Below are 13,641 nucleotides of genomic sequence, written 5' to 3' on the forward strand. Positions count from 1 at the left end.
TATACCCATAGCATAGGAAAGAGCGGCTGCTGTTCATAGTTTCGAGTCTTGGAACTCAGGACTGTTAAGTAATTTTACATAATGTATGCGGCTGCTGGTCAAGTAATTCTACATAATGTAGCGGCGATGTTATGGTTGCATCAGGTATTTGATGCTCGATGCCCAAGTTCAAACATCAAAACAAAATGATAAGGATAATGCAAATGCAAGGATAATGCAAACGCTTTCAAACATCAAAGAGAATGGAATCCCTGAGAGCGGCGATGGCTCGCCTTCGAGCTCGAGATCAGTTACCAACACTGTCAATGGGTCGAACAATTTCGCAATACAGGGTTATTCCTTGGCCAAGGGCATGGGCGTTGGGTGTATGAGAGAATTCGCAACTCGGTCACGTGAGAGCGAAATGATGCTTGGACAGGTCTGCATAGAGGCACCAACGCATCTCTGGGCATGTCAGGCCATCGACCGAGGCAAAGCAGCACTCAGCACTGAGGCAGTGGCAGACTATTTCAGGACAGAGGCAATGGCAGAGATGAAGGGAGTTACGACTATTTTTAGAACTGTCTATGATACCATGTCAGGCCAGGCAGTAACTCTCCAAAGGCAGAAAAAACTGATTCGTGTATATTCCATAGGTAACCCATTGTTATATACAATAGGGAGTGATTGTTCAGTTCATCTCCCGATGACTGTTCACCTTCCCAATTTATTTATTTATTTATTTACATAAAATTCCCAATCATGAAGATTAGGTGTCAACATCCTATCTGCTTCACACGCTTGGAGGTAGTTGCCGTTTGTTTCCTTTACTAGGTAATCTATCTTGTTGTAAACTCTGTTATTTTTTTATGCTGTAGATTAATTATAATTGCAGGTTTTAATATGACATTTGTGTTTGATTTTCAGGGAGGTCACTCTGTGGCTTAGGCGCTACTGGAAATTTCCACCCTATGGCTCTCAACTCCAGGTGTTTTGAGGGGTTTTTGAGGTAGCATAGATTAAACGCTAGATTCGTTGATATTGTTTTATTTTAGTTTCTTGTTGCTACTTTTTACTACAGGGTTTATACTGGGTAGAAAGCACGAAATTTGTTTTATGTTTTGTAAGAACTGAAAGTTTTCTAGACTATCCATTGTAAATTTCCTATAACTACAAAGCTAGGTTATGTTTTCTTTTGGTTAACATTCCTCTGTGGTACTACCTATTCAGGTTTTCAGTAGAATACTTTTATATATGTATTTGTTTTGCACTGGAATACGATTTATGTACATGTGTTTTCATTTTAATGGACAATAAGTTGTGAGGTTAAACCCTTTTACTGTTCTTTCTAGAATTGTTAAAAAATGAGTGAGATGCTTACTCTATTATTATTTTTTTTATTTCCTCTCCTCACTACTTAGGGTTTTAACTCAACTCAATTTTTACTCCACACCTTTGTTCACACATTCAAAATTCGAGAGGAATTATGAGATATGGTACGTTTAAATTGCTCCTACTGTGATTTGTTTCCATTTGATGGTAATGCCTCTAAATTCAAGCAGGAATTTGAGAGACCAGTTGTGAAATTGTAGCTAGCTAAAAACGAAAAGGTTACTCTTTGTTCTGCTCGATTTCTTTTTTCAAGTGGAAGTAAATGGTTGAAATTTGTAAAAAAAATTACTAAAGAATGCACTGGCTCAACCCAAAAAACTAAAATTAAATGTATTTTACCAAACTCTGTAAAATTTGAAATGGAGGAAATTAGCTTGAAATTTATGTCCAATTGAAATTGATTGTATTTTTTCTTTGTTTTTTGCGAAACTTTGTAAAGTTGGGAAATTAGCTTGAAATTTGAAATTTATTTCCCATTGAAGTTGACTGTCTTTTTTCTTTGTTTTTTGCGAAACTTTGTAAAGCTTGGGACAAAATTTCCAGTCCCCCAAAAACATGAAACTGACTGTATTTTCTATCTCTGGTGAGAAAATTTGTAAAGTTTGGAATATATATATATATATATATATATATATATTGTAAAGTTTGGAACGAAAAGGAAAATATTTAAGTTTTAGCTAAACAGTTTTTGATAAAAGAAAATTACAATATCATTGTGTCATTTTCATTGCATTGTTAGCCTCTGAGTCTATCTTGGAGAATTTGAATTATCACAAAGACGATTTGATCAACTCTCAAAATATTTGTTATTTGACAGGCCAGAATGCGTGTTCTTCATTTTAGGAATGGGCGGAATGACTAAATAATATTCCCTTCTCAAAGCTAAAAAAAGCTGCCAGTATGTCATATTTTCATAAATTTGCTCTGTTACATGAACCGCTCCCTAGAGGTGGGAAACCTATTCCAATGGTTCCCATGCTCCTGGGAGCTTTAGAACTATATGGGAATGTTCCCTTTTATGTGGGAGTTGCAATGGGAGCTTGGGAAAGTTCAGGGAGCTTTTAAGACTATTTTTTTTGGAGTTCCCGTGTTCCCTAGGGTTGGGGAATAGAAAGCATGTAGACAAATATGTTGAACTGCCCACAAAACATTAGGCTTTGTTGAAACCTTCAAGGAAGAAAGGCCAAATACATCCTTAACACCGATATCCTCAATTGAGAAACTGGAGCAATCTCTTGATAGGTTAAGGAAGCGTGTGACACTGAGCATTTATTTTTTTGTTTATGTATATGTATCGCGGAAGATTGTGTGCATATTGTATGTGGCTGTCAATGCTTAACCATTAGAGTCACTTTACTTTTTCTCATAAGAATAACTAGAGAAACATAGGTAAACTTGTTCCTTTGTATTTTTAAGGCAGATTGTTTCAAATATTGGTCATGTGTCAGAGAACTGATAATGAACTTGACATTTTAATATTTTATATATATAAAAGGGAGAGACTCAAGAAGAGAGAGACCCAGAGAATATATTTATATATAAGAGAGATTATATATTTAAATTGATTTTAATATTTGAACATTTTGATTTAATATTAATTTTGATTATTATATAATTATATATATATATATATATATATATATATATATATATATATATATATATATATATATATATATATATATTATATTTTTTTTATTATTATATATTATTACCATTCCCGATTAGCCGTTTCGTGTAAATTTTGGGAAAACCTCTAGCCATTCCCGACACCTGTACCCAAGTTCCCAACATTCCCACATTCCAGAAACTCATGCAACATAGTAAATTTGCTGATTTTGTGTATTTTAATTGAGAAAAGGTTCTTCCAGACTGTATGGACTATGTTAATAAATAACATCAATGAAATCATTAAAAGAATATGACTTTTACAGAATATCTAGTAGAAAATTGCTTGTATCAACTTCAATTCATTGAAAAATGTGCAACCAAGACAATATTTAACTCTGATTGAGAAAAAGTGCTTCCAATTACCAAGGAAATTCTACAAACTTTGAGTTCTTTACATGGGGAATATACTCTATAGCAAGCAGATGCATGCAAATAGTACTTTCTGCATCTATGGGGCGATTATTGTATACAACAGTGATATTGAGGTTATTTTTACTTTTAATTTTGTAAGGAAATTGTTTCAAGGACCTGTCATAAAAAATTAGAAATTGGATTTTTAAAGCAGGGCCATGGAATGAAAGACGATTGACATCTTTTCAAATAGAAGTAGTAGAAATGAAAAGTTTAATCAAAGCATAGAGTTATGTATCAAATTTTAATTCATGCTTGCTGGACATTTTCATACATTACAATATCTCAATCCATTGTTTAATTAGGGCTGAACATAACAATTTTGTTTTTCAACTAAAATAAATATTACTGTTACAATAATACAGTACATTCTCCGGAAGTTTTATAAGGTGTCTTAGTTTGAAGAGTATTCCAGCAACTAAGCCCTATTTACATTTCAACTGATTATATGTCTAAAACCAAGATTATAAGTCAGATCACTAATAACCACCATAGGGAATTCACACAGCCTATGTGTAAGTGACAAGTCGCTCAAGAGCAGGGGAATTTTGACTCTGTGCTTGGAAGTTTATTCATTTGGAAGAGGTTGTTAATTAATGGTTCTTAGGAGTCGATATTCAAAAATTTAAGAGAATAAGAGAGACTTATGTCAAGTGCAAATCCATTATTAGTTGTAGGTTGTTCTGTATGGTAGTTTTTATTTTTGATGGTTTCTTTAAAATTAACTCAATAATATTAAATGGACGCAGGGATCTGCAACCTATAAAAATTCATTCAACATAGTGTATATCGTATCAAAATAACATAATGCTGGAAGGATTTTATTAATGTTATGATTGGAATGAAAAGTTTTAATTCTATTGTCAAATTGACAATTTAATATGAGGGATTACAGACTCAGATTTAAATATCAATGGCTGACCAGGCTCTACTCTCATTCCTAGTTTACAATGCACATTCAGCTTACATTATTTCTACTGATGTAGTCTCTATTATATAGTTATTTTATTTTTCTATTTAGTGGTGCATATTTTTCAGAAATGCTTTGTGTTGTTTCCCATGTTCTTGATGATATTATTACTGAGTGACTACACCTGTATCTAGTCACTATGTTTATATTCCTTTCTTGAATGTTATGATGTTAAGGTATATTTCTTTTCTACTTTAGATGAAGTGAACCTATTTTAAAGACCACCATATGGCATTTTTAGTTATCTGGTCATTTTCAAAGAACTATCATTGAATAGGAGATATGAAAATAACTTAGGTGTGATTGGTGGTTATCATTTTCTCTTTACACTGCACAGGTAGCCTAAACCATGATATGGTCAACTGTAGAAATGTCGCTAATCGTTAATACTAAATCTCTTGCTTGCTTGTATTAGGAAAATAACTATAGCTTTTTCCATCAATAGCTTTTTGTTGTTGTCTGAAGACATAATTGGCATATCAAAAAGAAATGAAAAGTCCTATAAATGCTAATGTCCCTGAGTGATGAAAAATCAATTTTGAAAAGAGTAATTGAGGGGTATATAGTACTTTACTCGACAGTCTCTGAAATGACATGCAGATGTATAATACTAATAGATTTCTTGAATTGCAAAAGGAAGTGATGAAGTTGTTTCCTCTGATTTTCCACTTACTACAAAATGTTCCATCATTTTAAGACTACCAAGTAAATCAACCAACTTCAATGGCACCATCCCACTATTTTCATTGCCACCAAGAAATTATGAAGTAATCAGTATTTTGAAGTGGGCATCACCTATCACCTTCAGAAGATACTTTGTATCTGTATCTATTATTGCCAACGGAAATGACAACCTCGCCAACTTCTTTTTCATACTCTCATATGAAGACTCTTCTATATTGGCTATTGCTTATTTAAACAAAAACAAGATCGTTTCCCATCCTTGTAGATAATCTAGTGAAAACAACCTAGTTGATTTCATTCGCTTAGTTGGTCTCAAGATGCTTTTCGTGTCCCCAGAGCTATGATTTCATTGGCTTAGCTGGTCTCAAGATGCTTTTCGTGTCCCCAGATCTACATTCATAGAATCCTCTCACTGGTTCTGATGAAAACAAGCTTTCATTCATTTTAGGAAAAATAGATGACAGAATCCTCTTGATGGTTCTAATGTAAACAAGCTTTCATTCATTTTAGAAAAAATAGATGATAGGAAATGTTCATCCTATTAACAATTGCAAGCTTTTGGACTAGAGCATGTAATTTACTGCATCATCATCAAAACCGAAAATACACCCTAACTTAATCACCTCACATAAACCTGCAACAAGATCAGGATGCTCGGGCAACAAGTTAGCTGAAATCGCCTCTGCAAAATGAGTTGCTAAGGATAGTTTCCTTTTGATTGTGTGGATGAGACTTTTTGATCAAAATTCCCTTCTTACATTTTTCCCATCTCACGAGACTAGTTATTCTTCCTTTAAACTTATCTTCCACACCATTTTCTGTCGGTACTGAAAGTGAGTACTCAATTGTTAATGGTTCAGTAACTTCATAGATAGTTAGACTCAAAAAGAGTACTCACACTTTGATGCCTTATATCAGGTGGAAATTTGGCGAAAGTGTGTGCAAGATATGCTAAAATAACTCTTTATAGTCCTATTTGAACCATCCCCTTTCCTCCAAGAATATTTTACAAATAGATGTCATTTGAAACTGTGATGTCAACCTTTTGTGTTCCTTGGGATATGTTCTGAGCTCCAAGATGGATATAAATTGAGAGCAATGAGTCCAATGGTATCTAGGGATCAGAAGGGTTAGGATGTCATCCACATTTTGGGCTTGCAGAAGATCCCAAGAACAACTCTTTCAACTTCAATTCATCAGGAATGAATGTTTTGTTTGGGGCACTTAGCTGGATATATCTAGAGCTTGTGTAAGCTGGAAATTTAAGAGGTACTCTTTCAAGAGATAGATTTATTTTATCAGATAATTTGGTCCAGTGTTTTAAAAAAATTCTCCAAACTAAGCAGTGTTTTGTTGCAGAAACTTGATGATCATTGGATACCCAATGTAGTCACAAACTGCAATAATATCCAATTTTGGGATAAAGAGACACACCAAGAGAACAAGAAAAGAAAGAAAGTAATTCCTCTTCATAGAAGTTGTCCAGGATTTCTAATCTATGGTGAAAAATGGCATCTTCATCATGAACTAGACATTGCTTTGAATCCTTCCATTCACCCCAAGTCCACCATCAAGCAGAATCCTTATTTTAACAAAGCTACTATCGACAGGCTTCCATTCAATGTTATGAAGATATTCGTAAAGCTTGGTTATGACTGGCAATTCTATGTGCATTCGGATATGTTTGGTGATAACATCACATCCTTTCCCAAATTCAATCACCACTCCCATCTGATGGAGGGCATGCTTGAAATCATCAATGGGTTTTCCGTAGAATGAAATGTCAATGAAGGGAAGGTCGTTTAACTGAAAACCAACATATTTCCATTCAGAATTGAATAAAAAAGACAGGCTAGGAGATTGGTACCCTTGATGTGTTTTTAGCCATTTTCCTTCAGTTATGCTCCTTTTGAACTCTTCAAGGAACATCTCAAGGCAGTTTACTGTCGAATCCTGTTAAAATTGGCAACTAGGGCCAAACTTCATGTGGGTCATCTTATTCATGGATGATGATATTTTTATTAGATTCCTCTCGTCGAGAGGTGTAGGATTGATCTAAAGATCATCTGATTCCGATAAGTATTTATGGAGATATGAATTTATTTTGATTATGGACTAATTGTCAAAGTCGGCCAACAACTTATGTAGGCTCAGAAGCCCAACAATCACATCTATTCAACCCCAACATTTTGCATATAAATACGAGTATTCTCCTCATTTATACACTTCACTCTCATCACATCTCTCTCTCTCCTTCTCTCCTGTGCAGAAAAGAGTCTCTTCTCTCTCCTGCGCAGAAAAGACTCTTCTCTCCCACATGTGGAAGGAAGGACGCAGATTTTAGGGCTGCAACTGCAAATCAGAATTTTGACCAGCGTTGACCATCATTCTCTCTCTCTGGACTGTGCAGTAGGTGAACCTAACTCTCTTTGGAAGGCCTCATTTTTTGGTGAAGGAATCAAGGCAATCCGACGGTCGGTTTGCAAGATATTGACTACCCTAGTTTAGGGCTGATCTAGGGTTTACTGCTGCTGATGTAAATCAGATTTTTGTACTATTCTCTCTACTGCATTATTGAAGATAAAATAAGAGTTGATCAAAGGGTTTCCCCACATTGGGGTTTTTCCCTGCCTACCCGCCACATCTTGTGTCTCTTGTCTTGGCTTGTTTTCTGTCGATTGTTTAATGTTCTATCTGCACTTTGCTTAATGGAAATGTGATTCCTAATCTGTGGATAATAATAAGAAAGATAAGTAAATTGCTCTAAGCATAGAACATACCATATCTTAACATGGTATCATAGTTGAGGTAAAGACAAATCCCGAGCAAGAGAAAGATCAATCACCAAAGAGAAGATTGGCAAGGCTATCCTAAAAGAACTATGGGGTCCTCAACACTCTTCCCCACCGAAGACAAGCTCCATGAGAAGTCTGACTATCACGGATGGAAGATGTCTCTCGATCTGACTTTAGAAGATCATGGAGTGTTGGACCATGTGAGAGGCAATATTGTTGAGCCTCCATCAAATTCACCCGCTGCTACCAGGAACAAATGGAAATCCAAAGAAGTCAAAGCAAAGAAGATCATCCGGGACTCTATCAACAATCGCTTGGTGGCCTATGTTTCTAAGTTGAATACCTCCAAGGAAATCTACGATAGACTGTGAGTTTATTTAAAGTTAATGATGGAAATCAAGTTTCGTTTCTTAGAAATAAGCTGAAGGAAATTAAGAAGGGAAAAGATGAAAATATGCAAGCATATTTCTTAAGAATCACCGAGATCAAGAATGATCTCCTATCTATTGGAGAAGTAATTCCTGACAGGGAAATGGCACTCGCAACTCTTGGAGGACTACCATCTGAATGGTATGTATTCAAGACTACTCTCCTCAACAATAATGTAATTCTTGGATTTGAGGAATTAATGGCAAGATGCATTCAAGAATAAGCAAGGATCGAAGAACAGGAAATGCCCGCACTTAAAGGTCATCTTGTTGCCTTTTGTTCTCATGCTAAAATAAGAAACCATTCCAAAAGGAACATTGGACCAAAGGGTGGAAAGGGACGATGTTATCATTGCAATAAACCAGGTCATTATGCAAGGGAGTGTCCTGATAAAAGGAACTCACACCGGGATGATGATCAAAATCCCTCTCAAGGCAAACAAAGAAATGGCAGGTCAAATGGCCGAGGTAAAAGGAGTGTTAGAAATCAAGGAAGAGGACAACAACTCAAGAAGGCAAGAAATTCCAGGTGTGAATCTACCACTATTGACAATAAGAAGGATGAATATTATCTACCAACTACTCTATCTACCTCTGCTCCTCCAGACTCTCTAGGAAATTGGCTTATTGATAGTGGTGCCTCAAGGCACTTCACTGGTTACAAAGAAGTTCTCCATAATCTGATAGAGAAAGAAATCAACTTGGAAATTGTCCTTGGAGATAATATGAAATATCCCGTGAAAGGTGTAAGCAATGTCTCTCTTAAATTGTATCAAGGTAATACAATCCACCTACAGGATGTATTATATGTACCTGATCTCAAAAAGAACCTGGTGTCCATTTCGGTAATGGAAGACAAAGGCTACAAGGTGGATTTCAGCAATGGCAAGGTACATGCATGGAAAAACAATATTAAAAATGCCTTCACTCTTGGTTTTTGAGTTGATTCATTATATCAGGTAAGAGGAAGTCCACTAGGTGTCATGTCTTGTGACACATCTCTTCAGTCCAAACTATGGCATCGGAGGTTTGATCACCTTCATTATAAAGCTCTACCTGATGTAAGAAAAATGGTGATCGGGATGCCCAAGTTCAGATTAGAGTAGGAAGGTGTATGTCCCGAATGTGTTGAAGGAAAGCTAAAAAGGGGACCATTCCCCTCAAGCCAAAGCAAGATCTCTGATATATTGCATTTTGTTCACTCAGACATATCTAGTATGATGCTTGTGAACTCCTTGTGAGGATATTCATATTACCTCACTTTGACAGATGACTATTCTCGCAAGACTTGGATATACTTCTTGAAAAATAAGGATGAAGTGTTCTCTTGGTTTCGAAACTTCAAAGCCTTGATTGAGAATCAAACCAAAAATAAGATCAAGATCTTAAGGACTGATAATGGGACTGAATATGAATCTAATGAGTTTCATGACTTTTGTAAAGAGGCTGGCATTAAGAGGGAGACTACTACACCGTACACTCCTGAACAGAATGGTGTGGCGGAAAGGAAGAATCGTACGATTGTGGAAGTTGTCCATGCTATGCTCCATGATCAAAGACTTCCAAAGTTTCTATGGGTCGAAGCTGCACACACCGCCATATATGTACAAAACCGATGCCCCATCAAGCATTAGGTTCCAAGACTCTCGAATAAATGTTCACCGGTAAGAAACCTGATGTATCGCATTTTAGAATTTTTGGAAGCCCTGTATATTTTCATGTGCCAAAAGAGAAAAGAAATAAATTGGGTGCATCTGGAAAGAAAGGAATCTTCGTGGGCTATAGTGAAAATACTAAGGGCTATAGAATCTATGTAGCATGTCAAAGGGAAGTCGTGATTAGTCATGATGTCACCTTTGACGAAGATATGGCTCTCAGCAAGGTGGACAATCTTCCTACTGTGAGGAGCTCTCAAGAAGCTGACATCAAGGAACCGAAAGAAAAAGATGATGAAACAATGCCCGATGTGGAAGAACCCATGGATCCTATTGATCCTCCTCCACCTAAGCCTTCCTCTTCTAGGAAGAGGACTTTATGACTTAGGGGGACACTTCATGATGCTGAAGGACATGCTGCACCCCGAGGAACCTTCCGTGAAAGTAAGAAACCAAACAGGTATCAGGGATACCTGACCATCATGAGCATGATCATTCAAAATGAGCCTTCATCATTCTCAGATGCTGTCAAGCATCAAGTATGGAAGGATGCTATGACTGAAGAATATGAGTCTATTATAAAGAATGATGTTTGGGAAGTGGTTCCCAGACCCCTGGACAAGACAATTGTCACTTCTAAATGGCTTTACAAGATAAAGCATGCAGCTGATGCAGGTACGGAAAAGTATAAGGCTCGTTTTGTCGCTCGTGGCTTCTCCCAGAAGGAAGGTATAGACTATGACGAGATATTTGCACCTGTTGCCAGATATACCACCATCCGCTCGATCATAGCCCTTGCGGATTCACAAGGATGGAAACTACATCATATGGATGTTAAGACCGCATTCTTGCATGGTTCAATCAAAGAAGAGGTCTACATGGAGAAACCCGAAGGATTTGAGATTCATGATCGAAAATCTCATGTGTACAGGTTGAAGAAGACCCTCTATGGGCTTAAACAAGCACCCCGAGCATGGTATGAGAGGATCGATAGCTACTTGATGAAGCTAGGATTCACTAGGAGTGAAGCTGATCCCAACCTTTACTTCAAGGTTGAAGATGACAAACCTCTCATACTGGTGTTGTATGTTAACGACCTCTTTCTAGCAAGTGCAAACCCTCTCATTCACAAATGTAACAGGGAGTTGGCTTCTGAATTTGAAATGAAGGACCTAGGATTGATGCACTATTTCCTAGGACTCAAAGTTTGGCAGAAGCTAGGGGAAATTTTCCTATCTCAAGGAAAATATGTGATCAAAATATTGGAAAGATTCGGTATGGTGGACTGCAAGCTCGAAACTACCGCGATGGAGCTTGACTTCAAAAAGTTAAGCGGTATTGGTGCTAGACCTGTTTTACTAAATGCCACTGAGTATCGTCAACTTTTTGGTGCATTAATGTTCTTAGTGAACTCCCGTCCAGACATATGCTTTATAGTCAACACGTTGAGTCAACATATGGTTGAACCTCACCACATACATTGGATTGGTGCCAAGAATTTGTTGAGATATATTCGTGGCACAATTACTTATGGGTTAAGATACACTGTCAGAGATGTGAGACTACTTGGATATACTGATGTTGATTGGGCAGGCAGTGTGGTGGACCGTAAGAGCACTTCCGGGTGTTGTTTCTCCTTGGGATCTGCTTTGATATCCTAGATGAGCAGGAAGTAGAAGTCAATGGCTTTGAGCACTGTTGAGGCATAGTATATTGTTGCTAGCATGGCCTCCTATGAGGAAGTCTGGTTGTGAAATCTCTTCAGTGAGCTATTTGGATTTACATTGGATACCACCGTGATTCTTTGTGACAACTAGAGCAGGATCCGTTTATCAAAAAATCTAGTATTTCATGATCGCTCCAAGCATATCGATATCAGGTACCACTATATTCAAGATATGGTGCAGCGAGGAGCAATAAGGCTCCAACATACCGGTACAAATGAACAGGATGCTGACATTGTGACAAAGCACCTAGGAAAGGTCAAATTCATGACTTTCCAAGAACGACTTGGTGTCATTCAGAGACCCTCTGATGAGGGTCAATTATGATGTACTGAGCTCTGGGAGCTCCAGGGGGGTGCAGGGTACTTCTTGGAGCAGCATATGACCAGAGGGTGACTCACCATACCCTATTGGTGCACTTGGTACAGGGTAAAAGGTCAACCTTCCCCTGTGACACCCCGTGGCTACTATGGAACAGGATGATTAGTTCTCTTGTGGGCCTGGATGACGTGTTCTCCATGGCGATTGTGGACAAGATGATTCGCTCTCCTATGGACAGGATGATTCGCTCTCCTGTGGACAGGATGATTCGCTCTCCTGTGGACAAGATGATTCGCTCTCTTATGGGACAAGATGATTCACTCTCCTGTGGACAAGATGATTCGCTCTCTTGTGGGATAGGATGATTCGCTCTCCTATGGACAGGATGATTAGTTCTCTTGTCGAGGCATCCTACCCATGCAGTCTGGGACTCATGGGAAGTACCTCTCATCTAATCAATGAGCAGGGAAATGAGGATAGGGACCATAGTAGTACCGATGGATGCATCATTGTATCTACCATACTCCATATGCTAGGATGACCTTCATTGATCTGGGATCAATGAGACTGGTCTAGGACCAGTGAGAGTGGTACACACTCTGACACTGACTTTGGGTTAGTGGAGGATGGTATGATACATCATCGATCATTTCTTCTTCTTCATAATTCGAGCAAAGCATAGTAGAGTAGAGCAAGAAGGGTCAATCCATACAGGTCAGTGCGTTTGATGGATGGACAACAGTGATGGTCCGATAGATCGCAGATGAAGTTCTCCCTAGTTGAGAGGGAGTGTTAAAATTGGAAACTATGTCCAAACTTCATGTGGGTCAACTTATTCATGGATGATGATATTTTTATTAGATTCCTCTCGTTGGGAGGTGTAGGATTGATCTAAATATCATCCGATTTCGATAAGTATTTATGGAGATATTAATTTATTTTGATTATATACTAATTGTCAAAGTTGGCCAACAACTTATGTAGGCTCAGAAACCCAACAGTCGCATCTATTCAACCCCAACATTTTGCATATAAATACAAGGAGTATTCTCCTCATTTGTACACTTCACTCTCATCACATCTCTCTCTCTCTTGCGCAGAAAAGAGTCTCTTCTCTCTCCTGCGCAAAAAATATTCTTCTCTCACACATGTGGAAGGAAGGACGCAGATTTTAGGGCTGCAACTGCAAATCAGAATTTTGACTAGCGTTGACCATCATTCTCTCTCTCTGGACTACACAATAGGTGAACCTGACTCTCTTTGGAAGGCCACCTTTTTTGGTGAAGGAATCAAGGCGATCCGATGGTCGGTTTGCAAGATATTGACTACCCTAGTTTAGGGTTGATCTAGGGTTTTCTGCTGCTGATGTAAATTGGATTTTTGTACTATTATCTCTACTGAATTATTGAATATAAAATAAGATTTGATCAAAGGTTTTCCCCACATTGGGGTTTGTCCCTACCTAGCCACCACATCTTGTGTCTCTTGTCTTGGCTTGTTTTCTGTCGATTGTTTAATATTCTATCTGCACTTTACTTAATGTACATGTGATTGCTAATCTATGGATAATAATAAGAAAGATAAGTAAAGTGCTCTAAGCATAGAACATAC

At 37.6% G+C, this 13,641-nt stretch overlaps 2 long non-coding RNA genes across 2 annotated transcripts; both read left to right on the plus strand.

Moving 5' to 3' along the window:
- The first annotated feature begins 761 nt into the window (after positions 1-761).
- Positions 762-983, plus strand: LOC149220124 (uncharacterized). The gene is made up of 2 exons (XR_016248732.1): positions 762-813; positions 907-983. It is a non-coding gene; the product is annotated as an uncharacterized LOC149220124 (long non-coding RNA).
- Positions 984-1,105: 122 nt separating this feature from the next.
- LOC149220125 (uncharacterized) lies at positions 1,106-2,436 on the plus strand. Its single transcript, XR_016248734.1, has 2 exons — positions 1,106-1,475; positions 2,189-2,436. It is a non-coding gene; the product is annotated as an uncharacterized LOC149220125 (long non-coding RNA).
- The last annotated feature ends 11,205 nt before the right edge of the window (positions 2,437-13,641 follow it).

The sequence above is a fragment of the Pinus tabuliformis genome, chromosome Q (genome assembly GCF_031772625.1).
Source record: "Pinus tabuliformis cultivar Carrire ecotype Pingquan chromosome Q, CPIR1, whole genome shotgun sequence".
In the NCBI taxonomy this organism is placed as follows: domain Eukaryota; kingdom Viridiplantae; phylum Streptophyta; class Pinopsida; order Pinales; family Pinaceae; genus Pinus; species Pinus tabuliformis.